The sequence below is a fragment of the Pomacea canaliculata genome, linkage group LG3 (genome assembly GCF_003073045.1).
Source record: "Pomacea canaliculata isolate SZHN2017 linkage group LG3, ASM307304v1, whole genome shotgun sequence".
NCBI classification, from domain to species: domain Eukaryota; kingdom Metazoa; phylum Mollusca; class Gastropoda; order Architaenioglossa; family Ampullariidae; genus Pomacea; species Pomacea canaliculata.
In genome coordinates this window covers 12,685,231-12,706,673 of record NC_037592.1, presented here as the reverse complement: position 1 = coordinate 12,706,673, position 21,443 = coordinate 12,685,231, and the positions used below count along the sequence as shown (strand labels likewise).

The 21,443-nt window shown below is 40.3% G+C and overlaps 1 long non-coding RNA gene across 2 annotated transcripts; it reads right to left on the bottom strand.

Moving 5' to 3' along the window:
* Positions 1-14,317: 14,317 nt before the first annotated feature.
* Positions 14,318-19,547, bottom strand: LOC112560914. Of its 2 annotated transcripts, XR_003098622.1 has the most exons (4): positions 19,378-19,547; positions 15,264-15,466; positions 14,724-14,934; positions 14,318-14,592 (listed from the first exon to the last, which is right to left on the bottom strand). It is a non-coding gene; the product is annotated as an uncharacterized LOC112560914 (long non-coding RNA). The 2 variants fall into 2 exon arrangements; XR_003098621.1 differs by having other exon boundaries at positions 14,318-14,934.
* Between the last annotated feature and the right edge of the window lie 1,896 nt (positions 19,548-21,443).

Here is a 21,443-nt window from a genome sequence, read left to right as displayed (position 1 = left end):
TTTTGCTAATATATACTTTGTAAGAACAATGACGTATTAGCACTGGAAGAAAAGACATAGATTCTGTACCAGTATATATATATATAACCCCTTGAACTGATTTTCCTTTTTGCTGTTATCTTATTAGCTAATGCTATTTGAGTTTTATTGGATGATGAAAGGTCGAACTTGAAGCTATACTGATCTATGAAGTCAGTTGGATTGCGATTATGGATGAGTCGACAAAGGTGGATATAATCAATGATAAAGCAATTGATTTCTAAAGATAGATAATTGATGAATTTATGGAAATCCTATACTGTGAACTAAAACTCGAAAATATTGGGAAAATTGATAAGCATTGATAGATGATCGATAACGATCAATTAATCAATAGGGATAGTTTGATCGATTAAAATATGATAATTATTGATAGCGACAGCCTTTCATTGAGAACTAGTGGATCGGTGACAATAAATAGATGATTGATGCAGGTAGATGTATAATTGCAGGGTGTGTGGGTCATTGAAAAGAACTGGATTGATTTCCAAAAAGGATGTAAATGCAGACAGTATATTATTGGTTTTGGTAACTTATTTGTTCCTAAAGTTGGAAACAGTTGTCTATAATAGTTACTTTTGTACCCTGCAGTTACAGACAATATTTTGCCTCAAGCGGTGATTAGTTTTCCCTGCAGCAACCAACAGTAAACGTGCGCATCACGTGACCCGCTGTCTGTTGTATGTGGTAGATGTTAAGGGACTTCACTCCAATACATTAACTTCCCTTTAGTGCCTTAAAGGACAACAAACTTTTTATTGAGCTTCTCAACTAAAGCAAATATAAAACGTCGTTAGACTTGCAACTTGTCTAGGCAATAATGAAAGATTGTTGTTGTTTACCAACTTAATACATAACTGTGATGTAAAAACTGGATTCATTACCGGAATGTTATTATACAGTGCTTACCCATGCCGACCCATACATTATATACATCACTTCTCGATGCTACCATTGATAACCACGCGAGCTCAATACTGCCAGTGCTAATTGACTTTTCTTTGAACCCAATATCCATGAGGAAGACATTTAAACACACACACAACGACTATTAGTCTGTGCCTTTACAACATTCCTGTCGTCTTTCCTACCTGACGCTGTAACGGTTTTATTTCTTTGTAGTCATTACTATTGATTAATCGTTTCTGCGTTATTTACGACCTGTAGATTGTTACTGTAACTAATCAAGATCTTCGTCTATAATTATAAAAGAGATTTCATGAAGCAGAACAACGAGAAAGTCTTCTGTACAATAAAAGAATCATGATTTCTGTCTCTGCTTTGTGTTTTTATGTTCATCAAGTGTGGTGAGCCTGGATGTCGAGCTATACAAGCTTAGTTGTAGTAGTTTTACATTGTAAGTTAATACTACATCTTTGCTCAGAAACCTACATGTTGTTCGAGGTCTTTATTGTGTTGTGCTCTGTGTGATATTTATGTTCAGATTTTGTCTTCTTCCTCTACACGAGTTAAATATGACCAGTATGTACTTCACTTTAAACTATAAGTTGTCTTTATTTGTCTTCATGTCTCGCGTAGTCCGTTCCTAATTTTGTGTGTGTGTACTACATCTTGAGGTCAAAGTTTAGAGAATTTATTACCAGTTTCTGCATCGGGAGAATTAAATGAATAAAGCAAATTAGTGAGAGAATGTACAAGTATGCAACCGATGAATGGGTTAAGGTATACTCAAAAATATTTCCAACAGAATGTACTCAAAGAAACCTCAAGAAACTATCACTCAGGTCCCTAAATGTAGAACAAGAAGGACGTTCCTGAATCAAGAAAAACACTTCTCACCTGGATTTGGCTGAGTGTGTGGAAATAATTTTTCGGAAATATTAATCGCCGATATCCAAGTTTGAAAATCAGTCTGGTTTTGACGCAGCTGGTATTTCACTTTGACAAGACGAAGTATGATCATATTGTTTATGCTGTATTAAAATGTATTGTAAATCATACATATATTTTAGAATTTCTCCTTCGTGTACGGTGAGTGAAAGAAGAATGCTTGGATAAGTAGGGATATATATATATGTGTGTGTATTGTGTTGTAAATACGAGCTATAGGTTTTACCCCGGGAGATGCTTTTCGCGGAGAAATTGTTATTCAACGATCTCTCCACCTCCTCACTTTTGTGATGACAAGATAGCCCAGTGCTTGGGTGAGCCCACCGTGCTGTGAGAACATCCGCTCGTAGAGACGACCACACTTCGTCTACTCAGGAAGGGCAGAGGACGGGTTTGATGTCCTCAACCCGGGGACTGCTGCTCCACTCACTCGACCCTGGCAGTCGGGGGAGGATGTCTTTACCGGCATAGCCTTTGACCTTCTGACCTCCAAAGAATCGTCAACACATTGGTTACATGACGACAACTGGGAAAACCACAGCATAGGAGAATTCTTATTATCTTACACAGGAACATACGTGTTAGTGGGGACAAATGCATTTAAATGTCTTAGATCTTAAACACTGTCGGAATAACGAATTAAACACTGTGAGTTTATGGACTTCAATGCCAGGTGATTATGACTGTGGACTTTATGACGAGGGAACTGTGAGGTTTTTATGTGACTGACAGGTCGAGAGAGGAGACGTAGTGTGAGTTGGGTACGTCGACGTTTTATTATTACAATATGAGCAGATTTTATAGAGCATTTTGAATTGGTTTCAATATGAGGATTAAATGTAACGACTTCTGTGTGTTTTCGTATATTATTTTACCTCTTCTGACGGAGACTGACTATACTTCGTTTTTTTTTTTTTTGTTTTGTTCGTGAAGTCCTCAGCCCAACACATAAATAATGTAACACGATCTGGGCAGCCTCGAGCAACTGTGTTGTTATTTGTTGAAGGAACACTCTGCTGTCCGGCGTGAATGTGTTCACCAACTCAGTTGTGCTATGACATTAAAGAACTCTAAGGTCGTAAGGAATTACTCCTGTCTAGGTAATGAGTAACATTGCTGTTGTTTACAAGCTTGATGCGTAACTCTGGCGTACTACCGGTAGGATAGTCGTTATGAGACAGGCTTGCAAGACTACAAGCTTAACATTTAATGCCATGATTGGCTAGTTTAAAGACTATATGGACGCTCTAACATCCATTTTTACCAGCAAGGGAAGTGGTCGACACAGACCTCACCATTTTCGCTTTCCATCCTACCCAAGGAAAAAATAAACTGACGGCCAGGAGGGAAATCTTGAAAATCTGAGTAGTGGTTCACTTGGAAAAGAGTTGTGTGATGCCAAGTGCATAATGCTCAATGTTAAATGCTCATGGATGCACCCCTCAAAAGAGAGAACATCTAAGGATCGATCAAGGCCTGGAACAACAACGACTTCACTCTCTTATCGGCAGACTCCATGGGTCAAGTGTAAAAAATAGCGGTAAAGCCCCAAAAGGCAACGAGGACATAACATTTCTTAAATCTGATGGTAAAGTCATATCATCCTTAAATATGTAAAGACTACTGCCAATGGTACGGATCTGAACAATAAAAACAGAATTTTCTGTAAAAAAGAAATCCTGTCTACGGATAGTTTGGAGCTCAGGAAAAATGATCATAATATGTACCACACTAAAACTTTCCCTACAAAATGGACAAACGAGTGGTGCTTCACCTCGTAAGAGGTGTCCTTGCGTGGCATAGGTGTGTCCTAACTTTAATCTAGCAAGGACCACTTCCTCCCTCCTCACAGGATGGCACGAAGGTAGGCGGTCGGAAAGACAGGGAAGTGTGGCATATAATTTGTTTTGGCCCAGAGTGTCCCAGTGGCGTTGCCATAGGGATTGAACGTAGGGCGTGAAGAAAAGTTTACAGTCATATGATACCAGCTGCCAGGAGACTTACATGCAGCTTTGGCAGCCTGGTCAAACATTGCCTGAGATACCAGCATGACCAGGAGCCCAAATAAAAGAAATGTCATTGTTTCACTGAATGAGTGCTGCATGAATTTTATTAAACTGGACCACAAGAGGGTGGTAAAAACAATTGGAAAGGAGAGCTTCGAAGGCAGAAAGAGAGTCTCAAACAATCAGAAAGTTGTGCTCCGAAGAGCGGTGAATATGTTACTAGGCAAGCAGGATGGCGTGAAGTTCTGCCGTGAAAATAGAACAGCCATCCGCCAGTCGGACTGAAGCAGTCCTTTGTGGTTGGCAGGACGGAACTGCTGCAGCAGCGACTGGGCCACAACTTGGGACTTTTGAGCCGTCTGTAAAGATTGAGCAGAATCCAGGATAGTCAGAAAGGAGTTCATGAAAACGTTGGAGAAAGATGAGATCACTAGTGTCCCCTTTATTGAAAGCTGTAAGATCAAGACTAATCTCCGGAACAGGAAGGGTCCAAGGAGGGGATGGTAGTAGAGAAGATCGATGCCAACATCCTCCAAAAGAACCAGGCCAGAAAGAGTAAACCTGCAGACCTACGATTCCTACGGGAGGAGGTCATAAAAGCAGTGCACACTCTGAAGTTACAAAGTTTCCAGGCTTTCATAATGTACCAGATATATTGCTCAAGCAGGAAGGAGAAGACACTAAAAAGGACCTGACTGTCCTGTACCAAAGAGTCTTGCAACAAAAAGGAATGGCCCAAAGTCACTAATCATACCCCTGCCATAAAAAAGGAAACAGCAAATAGTGCCAGAACGAGACGAGGAAGAGGGTCAGTATGGGGGGTCTCTCTCTCGTCAGTGAAAATAATTGAACAAAAATAAATATAAAGTAACAAATTGACAATCCACAAGTAGTGGTCTTTCTTAAGTCAGAACAGTTGTAAAAACTGCCCTGTAGCTTGAGCGAGGAACATCACGTGCGTTATCATGAGGGGCTTGACCGCATGTGTAATTCTCCCAAACATTCAGCATCTGAGAGACAGGCGGTGAGCTGAGACAACAGTTGACCAGCCAGCGTTCAGAAAAGATGAACTGAAAACTCTCTGGCCTACGAGCAAAATATTGACCTTTGGAGATTTTTCCAAAGCATGACCTTACTGGATTCAAACTGTCACTCACCGTCTCCAGCTATTTAGAAAACCCCAAAGTAGAAGTGAAATATAAATCAGAAGACTTACTAGAACAACAGTGTAGAGGGGCAACCGGTAGTCCAGTGTTTAATGTTAAAGTTTTCTCGCAAACATGAAGCATCGCAAGAAAGTGCTCAGCAGTAGTTGTCGAGGGGTTCTCGCTCCAGATCGTTGTACTCGAACGATAGCTTCGCGAAAAGTTTAGTGCGTAAGAGTAGAACTGATACAGTCATGCTGCGACATACAAGTTGAGAAGAGTTTGACAACATGATACTAATCCTTCATTAAAGCCTCGTACACTTGCTGGCCATTTCCTGACTCTATTTCTGTAGGAGAAAGTTTGCTGACACACATGACCCCACTACTCGGTGACAACAGACAGAAAACATTTCCTAGCGACTTGGCCAGCAATGGTTCAACTCTTACCTACACCGTCGGAGTGTACAGCAGCTAAGACACTTTATGTACAGCTGCTAAGATACTTTCACAACGATTGATTGTTCACAAACTGACAGAAGGAGCAGCAGACAATGAACTTTCCCCCTCATTGCAATGCGAGCACAGCGCATATGACAGATCAATGAAACTGTTACTGAGAAAGACTTCCTAGCGGAGGACAGGGTGAGGGGAGCGCCAAATATACCCGCACTGATTAAAAGTTGTGCAGGCACACGCACACACAAATCAATTTATTATTTCTAATATGCACCGATTTGAGTCATTAAAACTTTATGGTATTATATTCTTTTTTACTTTTGCAATAGAAAATGTATAGAATTATAAGAGATAAAAGGATATTTGTGGAAGTATAGTCTCTTGACATTCTATTATTTTCTTTTAATTGAGAAATGCATTGCGACATTTACAGAGTTTCTTTTTGTACAACAGCCTCTGTACTGGAATGTTCCTACAGTAATCAAGGGTTGTGCACAGGAAACAATTATATAAAGTAGTTACATGATATTTTTCCACATTTGAGGGATCAGTCGTTATCTGGGATTTTACTAATTACTAACCCCGACTTTATTAAAATATTGTATAATTATGCAAGCAGTAATAACTGTTTCCTAATTAAGGTACACTTTTGAATTTTTTCCTTACAAGCCGCAGATAAATGCGACAGTAGCTCACATCCTTATAAATAATTGTGGTGACAATGTCACTCAAGCTCTACAAAAGAAGTTTCAATATTCATTCATGTTTTAAAACACCATCCTAGATAATTTAGCCTCTAAAGAGTTGGGTGCAGTAGGACTGGCGCTAACTCCGATTCTTAATAAATTATTTTTAAAGATGAGTTATTAACACGCCCTGTAGTTGTCACTGCCACATCACTTACAAAAATGGATTCTGTGTCAGACATCAGTTCAACCGATCAGCAACCATGGACAGACTTGAGTGTGCGGCTGCTCACAACCACAAGTTCAAAGCTGTCTGAGAATGAGTCGAGCATTTTATCTGCTGAAGTAAAACAACAACAACAACAACAACAACAACAACATATAATGACAATTCTATACTTTTCCTGGAAAATTCAGTGTTACATTGAAAAAAAAAATATTGTTAACTAACACAACTTCCATACTACATCTTGTACCTCACTTACCCAACCTGTTTTCTTTGTCCTATCAAGATTTACGAGATCCTGATGGCGGCCATGTGCTGGCTCATGATTCCGTGTGTTCTGTTCCTGGGAATCCCCGGCACAGTTCTGAGCGCCATGGTGTTCTACAGACAGGGTCTTGGAGAGAGAATCAACGTCTGTCTCTTCCTCCTGGCGCTGGCTGACCTCGTCAACGTCGTCATCCTGCTTCTTTTTAATGTCGAGGACCGAGTGAGAAAACACATCAGTCCAGACATCTGGTTCATAACAGCCTATTCGGGGAGTGAGTGTTGACAATTTTTGTCTATCGCGCTTTTTCTGATAGGGTTTTAGAAATGTTCTCTGTCAACGTTATTTGATTTCGCCAAAAATTCTTCTTTTTTGCGATTTTTTCCAGATTCAAATGTCAATTAAAGCCTTATATATTGTTCGATAAATAAATACATTTCGTCTTTGTAACAAATAATGATTTCAGACTAAGCGCGTTTTTTAAAAGTTAAAGAGTTATAAACATCAGACGACTGTGTACTGTCACTGATGTAGGTTTAACCAGCGCCGAGTGGGCCTCTCAGTTCCTGTCGGCTGTCATCGCCTGTGAGCGCTGTTTCTGTGTCGTCAGTCCCCTCCACGCCAAGCGGCTGCTGAAGACGTCCACCATGACCGCCATTGTTGTCGTCTGCTGTGTCGTGCAGATGGCAGGGATGTTTGTTATCTGTGCTCCAAAACACACCGTCGGCTTTATGTACGATTCGTCTGCCAACATCACCAGGTCCTTCCTGACAGTGACAAAGTAAGAGTATTGGTCAAGTCGCAAAATAGCATTACTAGGATATGTAAAGAACATTTATCCTATTTTTATTCGAAGTCTATGCACTACACACCAAAGAATGGAAACAAATCAATTGTCAAACGTACACAAAACAAAGGATTCAATAAGCAGATTGAGGAGTGAAAGAAACGATAGTTTAGATTATGCAAGATATTTTCAAATAGTTTAGTTTTGATTCCATGTTTTAAGACAAACTTAAACACGTTTTAAAGAAAAAGGTTAAAGACTTCTAAACAAAGTTAAGATCTACATAATAATCAAAGTTTCGTAATTTTTAATGTACAGATAGCTATCATGTCTCTAAATACATTTTGTGACAATACGTGACTAACCTTAGAAAATAGATTGTCTGTCCTATTATTTGTTTTGCTAGCACACCAAATAACTTTTGCTGACTTTTTTCGTTTATTATATTTTACTTTACTGTACGACAAAGCATATGTAATGTGAGAAATAAAATTTAAAATATGAGTACAGTAAAAGACTACTTTATGGATACCTTTCTTTACCATTACAGGTTCTACATGGATAACAAGAAAGTCATCGACATTTTCGACATCATGATCTACTCTACGGTACTACCAATTGCTTTCTTTATTATTATAGCAATCTGCACCTCCGTTACCGCCATGAAGCTACAAGCAGCTGTCAAACAGAGAAAGTCGATGACAAACGTGACGACAGGGACACAAAAGACTGAACATCTCGGTACTAGTATGTCGAGTAAAGAGATGGCAGTAACCCGTATGTTGATCGGGACCTCTGTTCTCTTTCTCATCTGTGTGATACCCACTATTGGTGTTCAGATAGTTTCTCTTCTCCTACAGGAGTTGAATTCCACCAGCTTGTACTTTACTCTAAATATTGCACTCTGGTATTTTGTCTTTATGTGTCGCGGAATTCGCTCGTCAGTCCATTTCTGTGTGTATTACATCATGGGGTCAAAGTTTAGAGAATATGTACACAGTTTATGTCTGCGGAAGAAAGTCGAACGATGACTTTAATGAGTAATGCCAGAAGAAAGTCAAACATGGTGTACACGTCCAAATTGTAATCACTGTCAGTTCCTTGAGAAACTTTTACAAATATATCTCAGTATCTCGGATGTTCAAGGAGGCCAATACATTAGACTAGCGAAGAATATCTAAAATATACTGACTAAATCCTATTTTGCTAATAATATACTTTGTAACAACAACGACGTATGGAAGAAAAGAGAAATAATTATTACCAGTATATATATGACATATAACTACATGAACTAATTAGCTCTTTCATTCTATTAGCTAATGCTATTCGTACATAAGACTGTTTGCTGGATGATGAAAGGTCGAATGAGAAGGTATACTGATCTATGAAATCGGGTGGATTGCGATTATGGATGAATCAACAAAGATGGATATTGCCAACGATAACAGAATTGATCTCTGAGGATAAATGAATGATGATCTTATGAGAATCCTATACTGTGAACTAAAACTCGAGAATATTGGGACAATTATTAAGCGAAGATAGATGATCGAATTTTATCAATTAATCAATAGAGATGAGGTAATCAATTAAAATAGGATAATTATTGATAACGATAACCTGTAGATGAAAACTAGTGGATCGGCGATAATAAATAGATGATTCATGCAGGTAGATGTATAACTACAGGGTGTATATGAATCATCAAAGAAGACAAGATTGATCTACGAAATGGATGAAAATTCAGACAGTATATTATTGGTTTTGGTAACTTATTTGTTCCTAAAATTGGAAGCAGTTGTATAAACTAAATATTTCGTACCATGCAATATCTTGTCACAGAGAGTGATAAGTTTGCCCTGCAGCCACCCACAGTAGATGTGCGTATCACGTGACCCACTGTCTGGTGTATGTGGTAGATGTTAAGACACTCCAATACATTAACTCCCCTTTTGCGACACAAAGGACAAAAAATTTTGCTCAGAAAGCTATATGTTGATGGAGGCCTCGATTTTGTTGCTGCCCTGTGTGCTATGTGTGTTCAGATCTTATTCTCTTTATCTACACGAGCTAAATTCCACCAGCATCTACATCACTTTAAATTATAAGTTGTCCTTACTTGTCTTCATGTGTCGCGGAGTCCGCTCATACGTTGTTTTGTATGTACTACATGTTGAGGTCAAAGTTCAGAGAATTTATTAGCAGTTTCTGCATCGGGAAAATTAAATAAATAAAGCGAATTAGTGAGATAATGTATAATATGCAAGCGATGAATGGGTTAGGGTATACAGAGTTACGACGGTCTCGAGTTACGTCTTTTTGTGGTTACGAAGCTTTAAACGACGCTCATTCCGACTTACGAGGTTTAGCGTCGTAAGTCGAACTGTACGTGCGCCTCATTCCACGTGCGGCGGAAGTCATAAGGCAATCTGAGAAGGGAAACAGCAACAGAAATTGGCAGGTCATTAGGACTTAGTCGTTCGACTGTCGCTACGATTATCAAGGATAAAGATCGCATCCTTGAACATGTGAAACGATCTGCTCCTATGAAAGCGACAGTGATAACAAAGCGTAGTGTACTGCACAATATTTTACTGTACTTATGTTTATTGATAATTATGTAGGTACTGTGTTAGGATAGGTGTTTGGATAGGCTAAGTAGCGAATGATCCGACTTACGTCAAAATTCGGTTTACGACGCCGCGCAAGAATTGATCACCGTCGTAAGTCGAGGACTATCTGTACTCAAAAATATTTCCAAAAGAATTTACTCGAAGAATTAGCGGGAAACTCAGGTCCCGAAATGTAGAGGAAGAAGGACGTTCCTGAGTCAAAAAAAAAAAAACACTTCTCACCTACAGTTGGTTGAGTGTGTAGATACTTTTTCGTAAATATTAATGCCTATATCCAAGTTTGCAAATCAGTTTGGTTCTGGTGCAAATGATATTTCACCTCGCTAAGACGAATTGTGATAATATTGTTTACGCTGTATTCAGATGTATTGTAAATAATACATATTTTTGGACTTTAACGTTCGTATACGGTGAGTGAGAAAATAATGCTTGGACAAGTAAATATATATCTATATGTATTGTGTTGTAAATACGAGGTACAGGTTTTACCCCGGGAGATACTTTTCTGGAGAAATTGTTATTCAAACAGCTCTCAGCTTTCTCACTTTTGTGATGACAAGATAGCTCAGTGCTTAGGTGAACCCACCGTGCTGTGACAAAATCCGCTCGTAGAGACGACCACACTTCGTCTACCACCGAGGAAGGGCAGCGGACGTCTTTCATGTCCTCAACCCGTGGACTGGTGAGCCACTCACTCGACGCTGGCAGTCGGGGGAGGATGTCTTTACCGGCACGGGCTTCGACCTTGTGACCTCCAAGGAATCATCAACACTTTGGTTACAGGATGACCACTTTAAAAACTATGGGGAGGGAGAATTCTAATTATCTTACGAAGGAACACAAGAGATATTGGGAGAAACACATTTAAGTGATTTCGATCTTAAACACTGTCGTAATAAGGCATTAAACACTGCGAGTATATGGCTTTTGATGCCAGGTGGTTATGACTGTGTTCTTTATGACGAGGGAACTGTGTGATTTTTATGTGACTGACAGGTCGAGAGAGGAGACAGGACCGGAACCTTTTTTCTAGCGTGAGTTGGGTACGTCGACGTTGCCATTATTACAATATGAGCAGATTTTATAAAGTAGTTTGAATTGGTTTCATGGTTACGCCTTTGATATTGATTTGTTTGATATGAGGATTGACTTCTAGGATTGAGGATTGAGGTAATGACTTCTGTGTGTTTTCTTTTAATTATTATTTTACCTCCTCTGACGGTGACTGACTATACTCCGACGGAAAATTTGTGTATTTTTTCGTTCGTGAAGTCCTCAGCCCAACACCGAAAGAATATAACACGATCTGGGCAGCCTCGAGCAACTGTGTTGTTATTTGTTGAAGGAACAGTCTGCTGTCCTGCGTGAATGCGTTCGCTAAATGAATTGTGCTGTGACATTAAAGAACATTAAGAGGTCGTAAGGAATTACTCCTGTCTAGGTAATGAGTAACATTGCTGTTGTTTACAAGCTTGATGCGTAACTCTGGCGTACGACCGGTAGGATAGTCGTTATGAGACAGGCTAGCAAAGACTATAAGCTTAACATTTTAATGCACTTATTGTCTAGTTTAAAAGACCATGTGGTACCCGCAACCTCCATTTTTCCAGGCAAGGAAAGCTGTTGACACAGACATCACCATTTTTGCACTACAATCCTAGCCAAGGAAAAATGGACCCATTGCCATGAGGGAAATCTTGGAAAAGATAAAGGCTAAAGGAGTAAACCCTACAGAAAATCATGCTACAGCGGCATCAGCAAGTGAAGACTTTCTACGATGAAAGTACGGGCCAGGGCATGGCCAGGCGACCACTGGCAGAGGTTCACGTGGATAATAGTGGGCGCTGCCCAATTTTAGCACCAAGGATACACGCCACAAGAGAGAACATTCAAGGATCAATCAAGGCCTGGAACAACAACGACCGTACTACCTATCTGCAGAGTCCAGGAAGGGATCAGTGAGAAATGTGCTGCTGGAAACAAAACATATTTCAAGCTAAGAGAGGATATATCCATTAGCACGTGGAATATCCGCTAAGCTCCTTGATGTCACCTTTGTCCAAGTATACGCTCCAATCTCCAAGCATAAAGACATCGAAGTAGAGGAGTCTTGCCAACAACTAGATCAGGTTGTAAAGGCAGTTCCCAAAACGTACATCGTCGATGTACTTGGTGACTGAAACACCAAGGTCGACCTAGATGCCTACCTACAATAGGCAGAACCGGTGAGAAAATCCGGCCTTGTTCAAACCACCAACAAGGGGATCAGACTCATAGAAGCCAGAGACTTACCTTAGCCAACACCTCACATCCACACAAAAAATCAAGGACAGCACATGGCACTCACCAGAGAGATTGGTCCTGAATCAAATCGACTAGATCATGCTGCCCAGAAGCTTTAAATCCAGCATCAACAAGGCCAATGCCAGGACAACCCCAGCCGTTGAAATAGGTAGCGACCATGACCTTATTCTAACGAACAGGAAGCTGAAGCTGAAAGCAAAGTGACTCTCAAACAGCCCCGAAATTGATTTGGAGAAGCTGAACACTATCCAATGCATCTTAGGTCCTCCAAATATTTAGCATCTGAGAGACAGGCGGTGAGCTAGGATAACAGCTAACCAGCCAGCGTTCAGAAAATGTACACTCAAGACTATCTAGCCTACGAGCAAAATGTTGACCCTTCGGATATTCTCCCAAAGCATCGCTTTACTGGATCCAAACACATCTGCGCGGCATGCAGCATCGCAAAAAGGCGCACGATGGTAGTTGGCGAGGGTTCTAGTTCCAGATCAATGTCCTCGAAAGAGAGCATCACGGGAAAATAGTATGTAAGGGAAGAACTGAAACGAGACAAACGACAGATGTGCTGCGGGTAGAAGAGCGACACACGAGTTGAGAAGAGATTCTGACTAAACGACACTAACTAAACTCGCTGTGAAAAGAGGAGCTATGACAACTTCTGTTCAAACCCATTGATTCGAGTCTCACACACTTGCTGGATATTTTTTTTAGCCTCTCTTTGTGTGGGAGAAAGTTTGCTGACACACATGACCTCACCACTCGGTGACAACAGAAGGAAACATTTCCTAGCGAAGTGGCCAGTGGTTCAACTTTCACCTACACCGTGCAGCTTCTAAGACACTTTGTGTACAGCTGCTAAGACATTTTAACAACGATTTATTGTTCACAAACTGTCAGAAGAAGCTGCATACAATGAATGTTTTTCCACCCTAATTGCACCGAACAGCGGCCCGGTGGCGCAACGGTTAGCGCTGTTAGCGCCTGTCACCAATACAGTGAAGGTTGGCTGCCCTGAGTTCATTTCTCGTCTCGGGCATGCTGTTCTTTCTCTGCACGTGGCACCTGTTTACAGGGCTGGCTGCTCTCCGCCAAGGACGGTCCCAAGCCCGGCTGAAAAAGGAGGAGGGTTGGGCGTGGGGCCAGCACCCCCACATTGTAAAAACAAATCCTTGCTACTAAAACATCGACAACAGTAAACTGTCGTCGATGGCCTATGCACCAGGAGGTGCGAAGGGCAATAATAAAAAATAAAAAAATTGCACCGAACACAGCGCATATAACAGATCAGAAACGTCCGAAACTCTGACTGAAACAGACTTTCTAGTAGAGGACAGGGTGAGCAGAGCTCTATATATATATATTCCCGCATTGATTAAATATTATGCTTATGATAGAGCAGACACACACACACACACATTACTTTATTTTTCCTATTTCCACCAATTTGAGTTATTAAAATTCTAGGGTATTATATTATTTTTTAACTTTTGCAATGGAAATGTCTACAATTATAAGAGTTAAAAGGATATTTCTGTAAAAATATTTTCTTGACATTCTATATTTTCTTTTAATTGAGATTACAGATGCATTGCTACATTTTACCAGTTTCTCTTTCCACAACAACCTCTATACTCAAATGTTCCTACGGCAATCAAACTTTGTGCACAGGAAAAAATCCTGTAAAACTAGTGACATGACATTTCTCCATATTAAAGGGATCAATCGCTATCTGGATTTTTGTATTTATCAAAACGGCTTTTTATTAAAATATTGTATAATTATGCAAGCAATAATAACTGGTTCCTAATTAAGGTACACTGCTGAATTTTTTCTTTACAAGCAGCAGATAAAAGCGACAGACGCTCACATTATTATAAATGATTGTAAGGAAAATTTACATCAAACTGTACAAAATAGGTTTACAATATTTATTCATGTTTTGAACGACCATCATAGATCATTTAGCCCCGAATAACTTGGGTGGAGTAGGTCTGGTGCATACTCAATAAAATTTTATTTTTAAAATGAGTTGTAGACACGCGCTGTAGTTGCCACTGCCACATCACTGACAGAAATGGATTCTGTGTCAGACATCAGTTCAACCGATCAGCAACCATGGACAGACTTCAGTGTGCGGCTGCTCACAACCACAAGTTCAACGCTTTCTGAGAATGAGTCGAGCATTCTATCTGTTGAAGTAAAGCAACAACAACAACAACAACAACAACAACAATAAAAAACACCAATTATATATTTTTTCTGAAAAATTCCGTGTTATATTAAAAATAATTATTGTTTACTTAGAAATCTTGTACCTCACCTACTCAATCTGTTCTCTTTGTCCTATCAAGATTTACGAGATCCTCACGGAGGCCATATTCTGGCTCATGATTCTCTTTCTTCTGTTCCTGGGAATCCCCGGAAACGTGGTGAGCGCCATGGTGTTCTACAGACAGGGTCTTGGAGAGAGAATCAACGTCTGTCTCTTCCTCCTGGCGCTGGCTGACCTCGTCAACGTCGTCGCCTTGATTCTATTGTTTGTCGTGGGCCGAGTGGGAAAACACACCAGTCAAGACACCTTGTTTATAATAGTCCATTTGGGGAGTGAGTATTAACAACTCTTAGCTATCGTGCTTTTCTGATGGAGTTTTAGGAATGTTCTATGTCAACGATATTTGATTTCGCAGAAATTCCTTCTTTTTGGTGCTTCACCAGATCCATCTGTTCATTAAAGACTAATATACAGCTCGATATATATTTCGTCTTTATAACGAATAATGATTAACGACTAAGGTTGTTTTTTTTTCAAGTAAAGAGTAAACATTAAAGGATTGTGTATCGTTACTGATGTAGGTTTTACCAGCGCAGAGCGAGCCTCTCAGTTTCTGTCGGCTGTCATCGCCTGTGAGCGCTGTTTCTGTGTCGTCAGTCCCCTCCACGCCAAGCGGCTGCTGAAGACGTCCACCATGACCGCCATTGTTGTCGTCTGCTGTGTTGTCCTGATGGCAGGGGTGTTTGCTATCGTGGTTCCCAAACACACCATCAGCTTTATGTACAATCCGTCTGCCAACATAACCAGGTCTATTGTGACAGTCACAAAGTAAGTGCATTGGTCAGTTTAGAAAATAGCAAAAGTAGGATTTCTAAAGCACATTTCTCCCGTGTTCATTTGATGTCAGTGCGCTGCACACGAAAGATTAGAAACAAACCGTATGTTAAACGTGCAAGTACCAAAAATTTCAATAAGCATATTGAGGATTTGAAGAAACGGTAATTTAAATTAAACAAGATAGTTTTTTAACAGTTTAATTTTGAGTCCATGTTTTAAGACAAATTTAAACACGTTTTAAAGAAAATGGTTGAAGACTTCTTAACAAAGTTAAGGTATATCTAATAACCAGCGTTTAGTAAATTTGTAATGTACAGATAGGTATCATGTCTCATTCTGTGACGATACGCGACAAACCACAGAAAATAGAAATTTGTCCTATACTTTTTTTTTGTTAACACATTAAATAATTTTTGTTGCCTTTTTGCTCGTTTATAATCTTTTACTTTAACGTACGACAAAACATTTGTACTGTGAGAAATATAATTTGAAATGTGAGTACAGTGAGAGGCTACTTTATGAATAACTTTCTTTATCCTTTTAGGTACTACATACAGAACAAGAAAATCATCGACATTTTCGACGTTATTATCTACGCAACAGTACTACCAATCACTTTCTTTATCATCATAGCAATCTGCACCTCCGTTACCGCCATCAAACTACAAGCAGCTGTCAAACAGAGAAAGTCGATGACAAACGTGACGACTGGGACACAAAAGACTGAACATCTCGGTACTAGTATGTCGAGTAAAGAGATGGCAGTAACCCGGATGTTGATCGGGACCTCTGTTCTCTTTCTCATCTGTGTGATGCCCACTATTGGTGTTCAGATATTTTCTCTTCTCTTACAAGAGTTAAATTCCACCAGCTTGTATTTTACTCTAAACGCTGCACTCTGGTGTTTTGTTCACATGTGTCGCGGAGTTCGCTCCTCAGTCTATTTCTGTGTGTATTACATCATGGGGTCAAAGTTTAAGGAATACGTACACAGTTTATGTCTGCGGAAGAAAGTCGAAAGATGACTTTAATTAGTGCCACAAGAAAGTCAAACATTCTGTACACTTTCAAATAGTATTCACTGACATTTCCTTGAGACAATTTTAGAAACACATCTCTGTATCTCTGACCATCGAGGATGTCAAAACGTAAGATTAGCGAAGAATGTAAATTAGTGAATTAGCGAAGAATATTTACTGATACTAAAATAAATTCTGACATATACTTTGTCACGACAACGACGTTTTAGCCCTTGAAGAAAAGAGACATATTTTGTACTGGTATATATAGACATGACCTATGACTAAATGAACTAATGGGTCCTTGCCTTGTTATTTTATTAGCTAAGGCTATTCGAACTAAGAGTTTTGTTGGATCTTTGAAATCGGTTGCATTGCGATCATGGATGAGTCGACAAAGATGCCCAATGTTAAAAGAATGAATCGGTGTAGATAGATGATTGATGAATTTATGAGAATTCTATACTGTGAACTAAATTTCGAGAATATTGAGAAAACAGATGAGCCTAGATAAATGATCGATTACGAAGAATTAATAAATTGGGATGGGTTAACTGATTACAATAGGATAATTATTAATAAAGATAACCTGTAGATGAGAACTAGTAGATCGGCTATAATAAATAGATGATTGATGCAAGTAGATATATACTTGCATGGTGTGTATTGGTCATTGAATAAGACCAGATTGATCCATAAATAGGACGTATACGCAGACAGTATATTATTGGATTTGGAAACTTATTTATTCCTAAAGTTGGAAGCAATTCTATATACTAATTATTTTGTACCCTGCAGTTACAGATAATATCTTGTCGCAGGCGGTGATTAGTTTGCCCTGCAGCCACCCACAGTAGATGTGAGTATCACGTGACCCGCTGTCTGTTGTATGTGGTAGATGTTTAGAGACATCACTTAAATACATTAATCTCCCTTTAGTCCAACAAAGGACAACAAACTTTGTAGTTGGCTTTTCAGCTAAAGCAAATATAAAACGTCGTTAGAATTTCAACATATCTAGGCAATAATTAAAGATTGTTGTATACCATAAAAATACAGGAGATTTCATCAAGTGGAACAACGACAAGCTCAGATGTAGTATTAGTTTTATGAAATGACGATTTAATATTGTATCTTTCCTTAGAAACGTATATGTTGATCGGGGCCTCTATTCTTTTGCTCCTCTCTGTGATATCGGTATTCAGATCTTGTTCCCTTCCTCTACACGAGTTAAATTCCACCAGCATGTAGTTCACTTTAAACTATAAGTAACTTGTCTTCATGTCTCGCGGAGTCCGCTCCTACGTTGTTCGATGTGTACTTCATCTTGAGGTCAAAGTTAAGACAATTTATTCCCAGTTTCTGCATCTGGAGAGTTGAATTAATATAACTAATTAGTGGGATATTGTACAAGTATGAAAACGATGAATGGGTTAAGGCAGGTGTGGGCAATTAATTTTCCCAAGGGGCCGCATGAGAAATTGGGATGGTTTTAGAGGGCCGGACTAATAAAGTTAACTCAGTTTTATTCAATACTGTATATATAGTATATATACTGGCGGGCAAGCCAGCGGGCGGGGCGGTCAGAGACAGGAGGCGGGCCGGCCTTTGCCCAGGTCTGTCCTAGACAGTTCGTAGCTCTGATGACACTACCCGGAGTGATCAAGAGATGACACTACACGCCTTTGTAATGTGGAGTCTCTCTCTGTGCATGTCGATGCCGGTGTCGAGTCTTTAAGGTGCTCGTCAGATTTTAGCTCCACTTGCTACCTGTTCCTGGCAGGCAAGACGATGTACGGCCAGGTGACTTTCCGCATCGATTCTGCACACCCATTTACTGTCCTAGTTTTCGATTTTACGAGACGTTGTGATCTTTATGTGCTCGTGTGATGTTATTGTAAGGCTACTACATGTATGGTCGCGTCATGCTTGTCTCGCCTTATAGGACCCCAAAGCCGCCCTGGAACTAGGCCACGATTTACTTTACGAGTATATGTGAACTCGATGAACTCACAATATCCTAAAGGCATTCGCACATGTTTATACCTGCTTTCGACATATAATATGCTTGTACATTTCCACAAAGTGAAGGGATCAAACGTTCACATTATGCACGGGAAAAAGAAAAAAGCAATACGTATGCAAATCACCAATGATATGCCAAAGCCTGTCCTTAGAACAGGTGTGGGCAATTAATTTTCCCAAGGGGCCGCATGAGAAACTGGGATGGTTTTAGAGGGCCGGACTAATATAGTTAACTCAGTTTTACCCAATACTGTATATATAGTATATATACTGGCGGGCGGGCCAGCGGGCGGGCTAGTCAGAGACAGGAGGCGGGCCGGATCCGGCCCGCGGGCCGGCATTTGCCCAGGTCTGGGTTAAGGGATACACAAAAGTATTTCCAATAGAATTCATTCAAAACGTTGGTTGGAAACCTCAAGAACTATCACTCAGGTCCCTAAATGTAGAGTAGGAATAACGCTTGTGAGTAAAGAGAAATAATTTTCGCCTAGAGTGGGTTGAGTGTGTAGAACATAGTTCATTAATATCAATCACCGATCTGGAAGTTGTGTTTCACCTCGCCACGACGTAGTGTGATCATATTTTATTTGCTGTATTCAAATATATTGTAAATCATGCATTCATTTTAAGATTGTAACCTTAGTGATACAATGAGTGAAAGAAGAATGTTTGGATAAATAAGGATAAATATATGTATTGTAAACATGAATGACGGGTTTTTTCCCCTGGATGTTCTTTTTCCGGAGAAATTGTTATTCAACAAACTCTCCACCTGCTCACTTTTGTGATCACAAGAGAGCCCAGTGCTTGGGTAAACCCACCGTGTTGTGTCAACATCCACTCGAGGGGGTGCAGCGGACGGCTTTCGTGTCCTCAACCCGGGGACTGCTGAGCCACTCACTCGACTCTGGCATTCGGGTAAGGATACCTTTACCACAACGGCCTTCAACCTTGTGACCTTCAAGGAATAATCAACACCTTGGTTACATGTTGACCACTGAAAAAACCACACCAAGAGAGAATTCTCATCATCTTATAAAGGAACATAAGTGTTACGCATTTAAGTGCCTTCTATCTTAAACTCTGTCAAAAGAACTGTGAGTATATGTCCTTTGATGCCAGGTGGTTATGACTGTGGATTTTATGAAAAGAAAACTTTGTGATTTTGATGCGATTCACATGTTGAGAGAGGAGGCGTGACCGAAACCTTTTTTCCTAGAGTGAGTTGTGTACGTCGATGTTGCTATTATTACAATATGAGCAAATTTTATACAGCATTTTGAATTGATTTCATGATTTCACCTACGTTATTGATTTGTTTCCTGTGAGTATTAAATGAAATGAATTTTTTTTTTGCTTTAGTATATTTTTTAACCTCTCCTTGCGGGACTGATTATAGTTGGAGGGAAAATTGGTGTCGATTTGTCTTGTGAAGTCCTGGGCTTAACAGCGAACAGAAAATAACACGGTCTCGGCAGCCTCTGGCAATCGTGTTGTTAATTGTTGAAGAAACACTCTGCTGTCCGGCGTGAATGTGTTCGCTAAATGAATTGTGGTGTGACATTAAATAACTCTAAGAGGTCGTAAGGAATTACTCCTGTCTAGGTAATGAGTAACATTGCTGTTGTTTACAAGCTTGATGCGTAACTCAGGCATACGACCGTTGTGATAGTCGTTATGAGACAGGCTTGCAAGACTTCAAGCTTAACATTTAATGCCCTGATTGGCTAGTTTAAAAGACCATGTGGTACCCGCAGCCTTCATTTTACCAGGCAATGGAAGCTGTCGACACAGACATCACCATTTTTGCACACCAATCCTAGCCAAGGAAAAATGGACCCATTGCCATGACGGAAATCGTGGGAAAGATAAAGGCTGAGTAAACCCTACAGAATATCATGATGCTAGAGCGGCATCAGCGAGCGAAGACTTTCTACGATGAAAGTACGGGCAAGGGCATGGCCAGGCGACCACTGGCAGAGGTTCACGTGGATAATAGTGGGCGCTGCCAAGTGAATAATGCTCAATTTTATAAAGGATACACGCCACAAGAGAGAACATTCAAGGATCAAGCAAGGCCTGGAACAACAACGACCGTACTACCTATCTGCAGAGTCCAGGAAGGGATCAGTGAGAAATGTGCTGATGGAAACAAAACAGAAATCCAGCTAAGAGAGGATATATCCATTCGCGTGGAATATCCGCTAAGCTCCTTGATGTCACCATTGTCCAAGTATACGCTCCAATCACCACGCATAAAGACAACGAAGTAGAGGAGTTTTGCCAACAACTAGATCGGGTTGTAAAGACAGTTCCCAAAACGTACATCGTCGATGTACTTGGTGACTGAAACACCAAGGTCTACCTAGATGCCTACCTACAATAGGCAGGACAGGTGAGATAATCCGGCCTTGTTAAAACCACCAACAAGGGCATCAGACTCATAAAATTTACGTAGAGCCAGAGACTTACCTTAGCCAACACCACACATCCCCACAAAAGAATCAAGAACGGCACGTGGCATTCACCAGACGGATTGGTCCTGAATCAAATCGACTAGATCATGCTGCCCACACGCTTTAAATCCAGCATCAACAAGGCCAACACCAGGACAAACCCAGGTGCTGAGTTAGGTAGCGACCATGACCTTATTCTAACGAACCGAAAGCTGAAGCTGAAAGCAAAGTGACTCTCAAACAGCCCCCGAAATTCACTTTGATTTGGAGAAGCTAAACACTATCCAATGCATCCTAGGTCCTCCAAATATTTAGCATCTCAGAGATAGGCGGTGAGCCAAGACAACAGCTGACCAGCCAGCGTTCAGAAAATATGCACTCAAGACTGTCTGGCCTACTAGCAAAATGTTGACCCTTAGGAGGTTCTCGCA